The sequence below is a fragment of the Thermobia domestica genome, chromosome 14 (assembly GCF_964235325.1).
Source record: "Thermobia domestica chromosome 14, izTheDome1.hap1.1, whole genome shotgun sequence".
Taxonomy (NCBI): Eukaryota; Metazoa; Arthropoda; class Insecta; order Zygentoma; family Lepismatidae; genus Thermobia; species Thermobia domestica.
The window spans coordinates 40,814,957-40,826,688 of record NC_137467.1 but is presented as its reverse complement, the minus strand read 5'-3'; the positions used below and the strand labels follow the sequence as shown (position 1 = coordinate 40,826,688).

The 11,732-nt window shown below is 36.7% G+C and overlaps 1 long non-coding RNA gene across 1 annotated transcript; it reads right to left on the bottom strand.

Moving 5' to 3' along the window:
- Positions 1-2,782: 2,782 nt before the first annotated feature.
- On the bottom strand, positions 2,783-9,709 carry LOC145670597 (uncharacterized). Its single transcript, XR_014128355.1, has 3 exons — positions 9,491-9,709; positions 5,486-5,653; positions 2,783-3,613 (listed from the first exon to the last, which is right to left on the bottom strand). It is a non-coding gene; the product is annotated as an uncharacterized LOC145670597 (long non-coding RNA).
- Positions 9,710-11,732: the final 2,023 nt, after the last annotated feature.

The window sequence follows — 11,732 nt, the reverse complement described above, 5'->3', positions numbered from 1 at the left end:
ATCGGAAGTGTCACTGTTCGTCTCAGCGACTCCGGGAAACTATGGATTCGACACTAATATCGGTGATTTTCGATCGTTTTTAAATATCTCCCCCTCCCGTAAGTAACACCGTTAAAGTGAAATGATTAGAACCCTCCCAGGCACTAACCTCATCTATGTTGAAAATTTGATCGAAATCGATTGGGTGGTTCAAGAGTTATTAAGTCACAAATATAATCATTTACATTTTTTATATTTAGAGATAAAAACTCAAGCAATGTAGTGGCAGTTCAGATAAATGCGTTTTCACTCGTTAGTTAGAAAAGGTTGAGAACCACTGCTCTATATTTCGCCTTGCTAGTGTTATAACGAAAAACTTGATGAGAATATATTATAGCATAGTTTCACCTTAATAGATAGCGTGATTGTCACACATAACCCAAGCAGCACACCGACGTCGAAAAGACGTGGTTTTTTTGGTGTAAAACACCGTAAAATACACCGAACATGACGTGATTTACACGTCTTTTCCCACGTGGAAATGTCCGGGAATATGACGTGATTTTTATGACGTCTTTTTCACGTCATAGAATATGACGTGATTTTTATGACGTCTTTTACACGTCATAGAAATGACGTGTAAATCACGTCTTTTTTACGTGATTTCCACGTGTAAATCACGTCTTTTTCACACCCTTCATGTGAATGGGGGGGGGGGTTGGGGCGTTCTCGAAATGAGGCGGCGAGAAGCAAAGGGGTGTAAGTGATATTTGCAATGAAGTATGGATGGCTCAAAAATGGATTCTGCACAGCTAAATATACAAACTGGATGGTGAAGCTCGTCGCAGTCAAATAGAAAGTCTGCCCATGAATGCTCTACGCCGAACTTCATTATGCAGTTTGTATATTTTGCAATGCAGAATCCATTTTAGAGACATACATACTCTATTGAAAATGTCACTTACACCCCTTTGCTTCTCGCTACCTCAAATGTCATGGAAGTCTGACAGGATTGTTCAGTTCCAAATGTCAAAACCATTAGAAATTGATGTGCATCCGCAGTTTTGATATTAGGAATTTCAATCCATGTACTACCTCGATTATTCGCCACACTTTTGAGGCTATTTATCAGCCCCTATTCAACCGTTTTGCACCAAAGTTAGGGGTTAGGCTACTAGAGCTACCTAGTTTTGGCCCCGTAAATTTTGAAATAGATAGGTTGAATAGTGGTTGAAACAAATAACCCTGAAACTGTGTCGAATAATCGAGATCCTACTATACATAGATTGAGATTCCTAATGTCAACACTGGATACACATCAATTTATGATTATTTGGACATATGGAACTGAATAATAATAATAATAATAATAATAATAATAATAATAATAATAATAATAATAATAATAATAATAATATCTACTCTAAAACACACAACTTACAACACATTTTTTTTAAAAAAATGATAAAAAAGAAAAAATCATACTTTTTTTTTTCTTAACTGCTTTTTTTTTCTTGACAGTTCTGAACTGATCTCTGGCCGCAACACTTTTCTTGGGTAAAAAAAAAGTCTACGAATAACAACTGGACAACGATTATTATAAGTAAAAACAATAATGAAAATAAATTTATCTTTGTGGCTACTGCATGATTTTTCACCATTGTGTTGTAATTTGCATAATAGACTAATTTACAATCTCCTATACCAGATAAGTAAGACCACTAGGTTATTGTAATAAATAACAGATCAGGATAGACCCTAAGAACCCTAGACTTGCCACAGCGAAATACATCACCACCCTCTCTCGGAAGCACACATTGGGGAACGTCAAAGTATTGTGGTCTGTTTGATTGGTCTGTACCAAGAATTTGGAAATTTCGCTTCTCCGAAGGTTCGTATTATCTATGGTTTGGGGATTTCCATATCCGATTGACCACCTCTAGTGTTGTTGATTTATATTTTTTTTAGTATTTGGATAGTAACCTATTGAAGAGTATATATTCGCCTCTTAATGTGTGGTATATTTACCTACACATTAAGAAGCGAATATACAATAGCTGTCAAGGAATAATTATATACGTAGTGCTACAGAAAAGAAACGGCAGCGCTTGCTCCACGAAAGGATAAATTTAAAGCCATACATTAAACAGAAAAACCGAGACGCATTGGATCGACTTGAAAAACATAAAAAAAAAGCCCTCGAATGTAAGACTCACCCTTGGCGGAAAAAAAAACCCTACATAACTTTTAAGAATGAGAAAAGACGAATAAACATTGTAAAAACAAAGAATGAAATGGAAAAATAAAGGAACATTGCACTTACAGTCCTAAGAAAATGAAATGAAATGAAATCTTTAAGTTTTACGTCCCACGCTTATACCGGTTAGGCTAAAGGAGACGGTGATAATGAGAAATGAATGAAATGGTGGAATGAAGAAAGTGGGAGGAAACGGGAGAACCCCGAGAAAACCCACGCACACGGTTTGTCTACTACGAAGTTCACTTGGCGGGGGCTGGGATCGAACCCGGAACCCCAAGCACCAGAGATGAACGCTCTACCACTGAGCCACCGCGGCCCTTGGTACTAAGAAGAATCCACTCATTTCGTCACTGGAATTTATTCATGTGCATTTATTTGTACCTTCTTCATAATGAAATTACGGTACAACACGTGCTTCGATAAATTTTATAGCTATCCATTATTACGCTAGTATGCGCACACATACACACAAACACAACCACCCACATCCAACACACACTCACATACACAAGAACAATGGGTTTTATTGACAGTGCAAAATTTAGGACTAAACTTTTATAACTCCAATTTAAGACACCTTTATTTTGGAGGTGAAAAATCGAAAAAGAAAGTACATTTTAAAATTAATTAATCCCTGAGGGATGAAAGCGAAAACACATAACCATTAATTTGAATTCTACATTTATTAGTTATATGTACAATGTGCACGTTTTGTCGTATAAAATAATATTCATACTATTTGTAATGCAACAAGAAACACTGATTGTCTATATTATTTGTAATACAAACAAGAAATATGTAGACAATGCAAATCTGTTGGTTATAATCTAAAACTTACAGAGATCTTTTAATAATATAAAATAAAAAGAATTAAATTTTCCTATAAATTTCGTATGAAGGAAAACACCTTTCATAGTTATTGAAAGTACAGAAATACAGCATCATATCAAAAAATCCTCACCAGCTTAAGTAGGTTAAAAATGGGGACTGCAGTAAGTATCCCACTTCTTCATCTATTATACCAGTAGCAGTTTCTTCCATCTTTTAGTTTTCGAAAGACACGCCTTTACATTGATTTCCAAACAAAGCGAGGAGGAACAGGTCAACATGTTTCAAGCATGCCGAATCCTTTTCATCCTCAAACAACAAGGCAGATGGAAGTGAATATCTTTCTACTAACGGTTTGAAGATTTGTGGCATTTGTTCATTTGAATATCTTTATTTTACTCACGAATGATAAGTGTCTTTAAGGCTAGTTTGCACAACGTGAACTTTGCTCTTTTTTCCGCGGGAGTTAAATTTCATCGCCAGCTCTTTGGAAACCAAGCATCAGAGAAAGGTCCCTTTTTCTCCCAACGATGACAGATAGGAACACTGAAACAGAAAAAAAAAATCATGAACAATCATAGTGCAATTTTTCAGGTGGGGAGAAAATTTAAAAAAAAACAATTACAATACGTCATGTGTAACTACAATCAATACGCAATAAAACGATTAGTTACTGCACTCACTTGCATGAAGTCCCACTTTTAACGTCATTCCATACAGCGAAATTAAACTACCATTAATTTATTTATTCTGTAATAGCTTAACTTTTGATTTTATTGCAGCTGTTAACTCTGATTGTTTAGGAAAATCAAACAAGTTGGGGGATATAAGACTTTGTATATACAGATACATGACAAATAATTCTGAAACACTCATAGAAGGCTACATTACGTATGTGCTCACAATATAAAATGCTACTCCAAGACCAACTTTAGGATGTGAGCTAAAAGTGACGATCAAGTATATTGATACGATATTACAACTGATGAAAAAAAAAAAAAAAAAAACTTTGAGTTTTACGTCCTACAGTTTTGTCGGTTAGGCTAAAGGAGACGGTGATGAAGAAGACTGAATGAAATGGTGGAATGAAGAAAGTGGGAGAACCTCGAGTAAACCCACGCACACTGTGCTTGTCCACCACAAAGTTCACTTTGCGGGGACTGGAATCATAACTGATGCAGACTCATGCAGTAAGAATAGTTTTTATGGTATGAAACAAAGAACTTTCTAATAATAAAATAATATAGCTACTCATTTATCAAACACAACTAGACAACGATAGAAATTACATGTATTATCTTTCACTACTGCTATGTAACCCCCCAAAATGGAGTCAAAATTCCGCATTTACATATCGTGACAGAACTGCGCTATCGGATGCAGCAATCTGACAAGCTGCACACAGGTGGAATTAACCAGTAAAGGTATCCTTCTACTGTCATAAGAAATTTCATCCTGATTGGATACGATTTAGTAAGTTAAATTTATGATGCAAGACGAAACATATATTAGCATTTCAAAATATGACAAAAAAGAAAGTGAAAATTACAAACAAAATGGTGTATAACTTATGTATTCCGAAAAATAAAAAATTGTGAGCAAACGCCCCCTCACTTGTTACTGGAGTATTTTTAAAAAATAAGACTTCTAGAACCAGAATTCTGTCACAAGCAGTAGGGTGAAAATCGTCACATTATTTGTTCTGAGCAGGGTTAGAAGTTGCGGCAGCTATTATTATTATTATTATTATTAATAATAATAATAATAATAAAAATAAAACTTCTCTTTGGTGAAAATTATATTTAACCCCTCTGTTCAAAAACACATTTTCGGAGGAGTACTTTTACCCATTCAAAAAAAAAAAAAAAAAAAAAAAAAGCGCGAACACTATAACATGTGATACATTCCATATTAAAGCTTTGCTTATATATAAATACTCAAGTCAAATAAAATAATTGCTGAAGGAATAAAAATTAATAAACAAGGAAATCTTTAAAAATCTAAAATAATAAACAAATAAATAGAGTGTATCTGAAGAAGACAAGGGTAGTTGCTGAAACAGTTACATTTAAATAAAATTGGCGCAGCTGTGGCTCGGTGATAGAGCGTTCACCTTTGGTGCTTGGGGCCAATGGTTCGATCCCAGCTCACTTCAAGCGGCTTTTCTTGGAGTTCTCCAATTTTTTCCCACATTCTTCATTCCACCATTTAATTCACTTCTCATCATCACCGACTCCCTTAGCCTCAGTGCCTGATCGTGGAACGTTAAATTGAATATTTCATTTACATAAAAGTATTGCCTTATTCAACAATTATTTTATTTTATAAGTACTAATAAAATATTACTACTTTCTTTCTTTTCTTCTTACTCGGCATTTTCTTACATGGGTATTATAAAATAACATGTCAAAAACTCACCTGTCGCAACTTTGGTATGTATATCATCCTCCACAGTGATATTTCTAGAGCAGCTCGACGAGCAGAAAGGGGTCAGGGTAACGGCTTCAAGTTCAGTTAAGAAAGATTCCGTGCTAGGTGGTCTGCTGTTGATCAATTCATCATTTGCAGGAGCATTGGCCACACGCTCTGGAAAGTGGGAGTACATGCCAGGCTTATTTTGGGAAATAACATGTATTTACACCTAGGCTTATTACGACTAAATACATTTAACATGAAATGAAGCAGTTTAATTTCATGTAAACAGTAAAGTGGGTTTTTACTACATTTTGTATCATAATAAAAAAGAGCTTATAGAAAGAAAAATGAGTTGGCAGGAAAATATCAGCCATAAATTTCACATGCTTTCTGTTCTGGATATTTTCAGCGTAAAGGACGGTGTGAAGAAGAGTCCGAAATCATTCCAACCTCGTCGTGGAATGGTGCAGGAATGGCCACTTTTTAAATGGATAAAAAATAAATATTGACAAACTTGTGGACAGATAGATTTTATGGATTATTGTTTGCCGGTTGTTAACAAGAAGCAGGGATCGGAAAATCTTTGAGTTTTACGTCCCACGATTATGCCGATTAGGCTAAAGGAGACGGTGATGATGAGTAATGGATGAAATGGTGGAATGAAGAAAGTGGGAGGAAACGGGAGAACCCCGAGAAAACCCACGCACACGGTGTTTGTCCACCACAAAGTTCACTTGGCGGGGGCTGGGATCGAACCCGGGACCCCAAGCACCAGAGGTGAACGCTCTACCACTGAGCCACCGCGGCCCCATAAGAAGTAGGGATCGGATTTGAGAACGGAGTGAGAGCGTAAAATATCGCATCTTGAACACAAAGAACACAAATGACTACCTGCGTTTTCGAACGCGGACATTTTCTGACCAAAAACACCAAGGCAAGTAATTTCTATTGCTTCATTTAAATTCTGCAACGTGTAAAGAAAAAAAAAAAAAGTTTTTATCTTACAATTATAATACAAGCTTGAAAAGATCAAGAGCTCCAATTCTGGGATAGGTTTTATTTTTAAAAAAAAATAAAAAATATCCTGCTCTGGATCCGCCCCTGTTGTGTACACACCTTCCTTTTGGTGGCAGCAGATATGTAAGCCCCGAAGCAATGAGGTATTTTTTTACTGATGGGGCTTCAGTTCCTCACTGGTAGAGCGTTCACTTCAAGTGCGTGCGGTCCCTGGTTCGATCCCAGCTCGTGCCAAGTGGGCTTTGTGGTGGACAAACACCATGTGCCTGAGTTTTCTCGATACTCTCCCGTTTCCGCCCACTTTCTTCATACCACCATTTTTCACATTTCATTATCACCATCTTCCTTAGGCTCGGTGCTTTTCCTGGGGCGTGAAACTAAATATTTAATTTCATTTCTTTTTAATGATGAGGAATTGGTGTTCCACCTGAAAGCAGGTTTTTAACCCAAAGAGACTTCCGTTGTTAATGTGCGCATAAACATTAGGAGGATATTCCCTATGTCAAGAGCTATCTTAAACACATCTGACTGGAACCACCACCAGCCCCCAACCACGGTCCCTAAATAAGACATTTGGTTTCCTTTGAATCGTTTCACGATTAGCAGTGGAAATCATAATAATATAGTCATGTAGAGGATACTTAATTGAGGTGGAATATATTTTTTTGAACTTGAGTGGCAACATTGATAAGTATCCATCATCACATGCTGGCACTGGAGTAAGTACTGTAATCTAAAATGCGAGGGAGCTGTGTACTCAATTAATAAACAAAATATTCGAACAGTCAAAAATCCGTTACATTATTACGATTTCCACACCGAATTCTGTAGCACAGTTACGGTAGCCAAGTGTCTTGTGAGGGTGTGTAGGTGCAACAGGGCGATGGTTGCAGTTTGAGAGTGCTCTCAACTGGGGTAATATCCTCCCACTGAATATGCACATATACAATGGGGGCACTACTTTAGCAAACGGGTCTACCAAATATTCATCGATTTTGTGGATTTTTTCACTAGATTTAAGACAGTAGTGCTACAAAAGGCTAAACAAAACATAACTGAGTGAGCGAAGGGGTTAGGACTCCCATAGGGCTCGTTGTTTCTAACTTTGAAGTCATACACGATTGGCATTGCAACAATTGCCGAGGGTCATTTCCTCGACCCTCGAGCAGTCGGTTCTACCTAACAGAAAATTCATAGGTGACATACGATGTGAAACATATTTTTTGTGAAGGAATAAAAGTGTGAATGTAAGTAATTAATGTCAGTACACAGCAAATTGAAGTGAATTTTGGGCATTATTCGAGCAGACGGTTCTACCAAATTTTGACATATTTCTTACAGTTTCATATCAGGTTAGAACAATGCATTTCTTTTAGCAGAGCATGAACTAAATCAGAAGCTCCATTGTGCTTGAGATTGACTTCAGGCGTCAGTACAAATACAGCGTGGACGTAAAGCGTAACAATTTCAGTGAATAAAACACGAACCAATTTATATCAGCTCCCCACTAAAAAGCAGGAATACTATATAACCGAGTCAGGGTAGGAGCACAGCAACAGGGTCCGAGCGGCAGCGACGGGATGCGTCCGTAGGGACCAGGCGCGTCAGCGACGGGGAATACACGTCTAAAAGAGAATAGTGGAAGACCACACTTACATATGCAATACTTTAACTGATCACTTAAAATTCATTTCAATATGTTGTACACTGACAGTAATTACTTATATTCACACTCTTATTACTTCACGAAAAATTTTTCTTATAATATTTTACCTATAAATTTTCTATTTGGTAGAACCGGCTGCTCGAATGAAGCCGCATTTTGAGTGATAGTGAAATCATTGTAAGCGTAAGTGTGCTTTTCCATTATCCTTCTTTACGCGCATAGTCCCCGTCGCTGACGTGCCTGTTCCCTACGAACGCACCCCCTCGTTGCCGCTCGGGCCCTCTTGCTGTGCTCCTGCACTGATTCCAATAGAATGCATTTGTGCTTTTTAGTGGGCACTTAGCAAAAGTTGTTTCGTGTTTTATGCACTGTACTTAATATGCCACGCGTCGGCAAGGTTCTAGAACACAAGTCCCCCCATATAGGTTAACAGCTAGATTGGTTCTTTTCTGTATCAAAGTTTAACATTTAATTCACATAGTATTGTTGAGCGAGCGTCAGCAAGTGAAGGCGGGTTAGAGCCCCGCACGGCACGTTGTTTTCTGTCTTTGTTACAATTAAGTGGGAAGGGGGACCTGTGTTCTAGAACCTTGCCCCATGCGTCTACTCTATATTTATACTAACCCCCGTGAAGTCAATCTGCAAGTAGTAATGGAGCTCCTCATTTAGTGCATATTCTGCTATAGGAAATACAATGCTCTAACCTAACCTGAAAATGTAAGAAATGTATCAAAATTTAGTAGAACCGTCTGTTCCAGTAATGCCTCCAAAAGCATACACTTACTGTCATCTCGTTGTTTGCTTGTATTTAGCAGTCTTTCGCCTTGGCAAATAGTACCACAATGCGTACAGCTTTTATTATAGGATTCATAGTAAAAGTAGTAGTAGTAGGAACGGGTTAGAAGCCCCGCGGAGGTTGGTTGGTCCTGTTCTCGACATGAAATAGGCAAATTAAAGACTTGTCCAATTTTTTCGTACATTTTACAATCTATGGATCTGTATAGTAAAACTGCACCACAGAAAGACATACTTTCCCATGCATAGTCACTCCCATATACGGTTTATTGAGAATAAAAACACATACATTATCATTTTACTACCTTCACTATTAATATTTTATATAGTATTCTACCTAAAATATTTAATTTGATACAGGCGTCTGCAAATGTTAACCTAATGTAGGTATCCTCGTTCTTTCTACGGTATTTTAATACACTGTAATAAGAAACCGTAGGCAACGCTGTATGAGGAGCTAATCTTCAAAATTACAATACTCAATCTGCTGAATTTTACACAGACTGCACCTAGATAGGAATTATACTTACTTGTCTTAAAGCTGACCTTTATCACAGGTGCCTTTCACAAAACACATTATTTATATTCACACAATCATAACACGATTCCGCAAATGGCTCACGATTCCCAGCATGCACTGCTCAAACTGAAGTTACAGTACGGGGAACGTCCGCGCTTTTTAGCACCTAAAAAAGACGTCTATTTTTGGTGATGTTCGACACGTGATACTTTGTACCATTCTGGCACGTGATAAACACGTACAATTTAGGTCATGTTTGACACGTCATTTTTGTTACCATTTTGGTACGTGATAAAGACGTTCTAAATTTTCAAAAGACGTCATTTTGAATTCGAACCCCAAAAAAAGACGTGTTTATGACGTGACTGTGCTACTTGGGAATATATTTTTAAGTTTAGAAAAATTCAATTCTTTGTCCATTTTCTCAAAAACTACGCATCAAGCTTTACAGTCACGCACCAAAAGCGGGGTTTGGAAAGTGCAGACCTTCCCAGAAATCCAAATTTTTCCAAAAAAAATATAGGTAATTTGACAAATCTTAATATAATTATCGTCATATTGAATCTGTACCCTACTGAAATGCGGTGGACTCTTCTCCCGAAATAAATTCCTGTGTACGTCCCTGCTCACGCATATATCTATCGATTCTTATAAGTTGAATAAGATTTATAGATTCTTATAAGATCTATCGATTCTTATAAGTCGATTAAGATCTATCGATTCTTATAAGTTTGTTCAGTTGAATAAGATGTATCGATTCTTATAAGTTCTATTGATTCTTATAAGATCTATCGATTCTTATAAGTTGAATAAGATCTATCGATTCTTATAAGATATATCTGAACCCTTCTTCTCGTTAAATGGTAATAATATTAGTGCCTTATTCTTAATGTATTTCGCTGTTTAGTCACGGAAAGCAGTGGAGTCAATTTCTGTATGAGTTTGGGGAACCCATTCAGACATGTCATAGATTCGTTGTCATAGAGCAGCGTTTCCCAACCTTTCTCAACTTGCGGCACACTTCAGGGTAACTTGAATTCTCGCGGCACACATATTATTATTATTATTATTATTATTATTATTATTATTAATAATAATAATAATAATAATATTATTATTATTTGAAAATATAAAATACTGTATTATTTTTGTCTGATTACTGACATCCTTCTCACAGAGAAGAAAGCTAGACCACTGTTTTTTCCCCGTGGTAAATCATTATGCTTATTTTTCATTTTACTTTAAAAATAGAAAACAATTACAATCAGATATAGGGCTCAAGTTGTTAAAAATACACTTTTTTTTCGAAAACTGTATCCAACCTTTCATTAAGAAGGAGGATCACTAAATAACGAACAAACAAACGAATCTCTTTTACTTTTAAAACACAAATATAGGTAATTCGTATGCATGTTTACTTTGCCGGAAGGATTGAATAATATTTTAAAATTTCAAGTTACGAAATAGTCTGCAACAATAAAGAAGCAATAATGGTCATAACAATGACAACAAATACTTTTTTTTTTCAAAATTAGAAATGTACAGAAAAATGTTCTACAGAAAAGTAACACAGTATGAAACTTTAAATTTTAGATTCATAGTAATAATTTGAAATACAAATATACCTTTTTCTGTATGTCTTGCAATTTGATTGCTATAGAATTAATAATTTTTTTCCGATTTCCTCGCGGCACACCAGTGACCCATTCGCGGCACACCACTGTGCCGCGGCACACCGGTTGGGAAACGCTGTCATAGAGTATAATCCATACAAAAACACCAAAATTCTAGGAGGCCCAAGTAAACACTAAGGGGCGGACTCCCTTCGGCCCCGCAAAATCGGTGCCCAGGAGTAAAAGTTGCATTTACACAGCATTCATGATGTTACGACTCTGGAAAGTATGTCTCGTAAGCTTCTAGCCGGAAAAAATGGCGCTTTATGTGACAGAAAAATTGACATTTTGTGATGTGCTTTAATATCAAAGGACAAAAAGAAACAATATCATAGACAGGCATAGTTGTAAATCTTTCATGAAAATGAAATGTTTCAGCTTAATGCACCACGTTTATGCCCTTTCAGCTAATAAATAGGGTAAGTAAATGATTAAGGCAAGTGAATGATGATGGAATAAATGGTGGAATGAGAAGGTGAAAGGAAACTGGACACAATGTTGTCCACCACAAAGTTACTCTGGTCGGGAATCGAACCAGAGACCCCACACACCAGAGATGAACGCTCTACCACTGAGCTA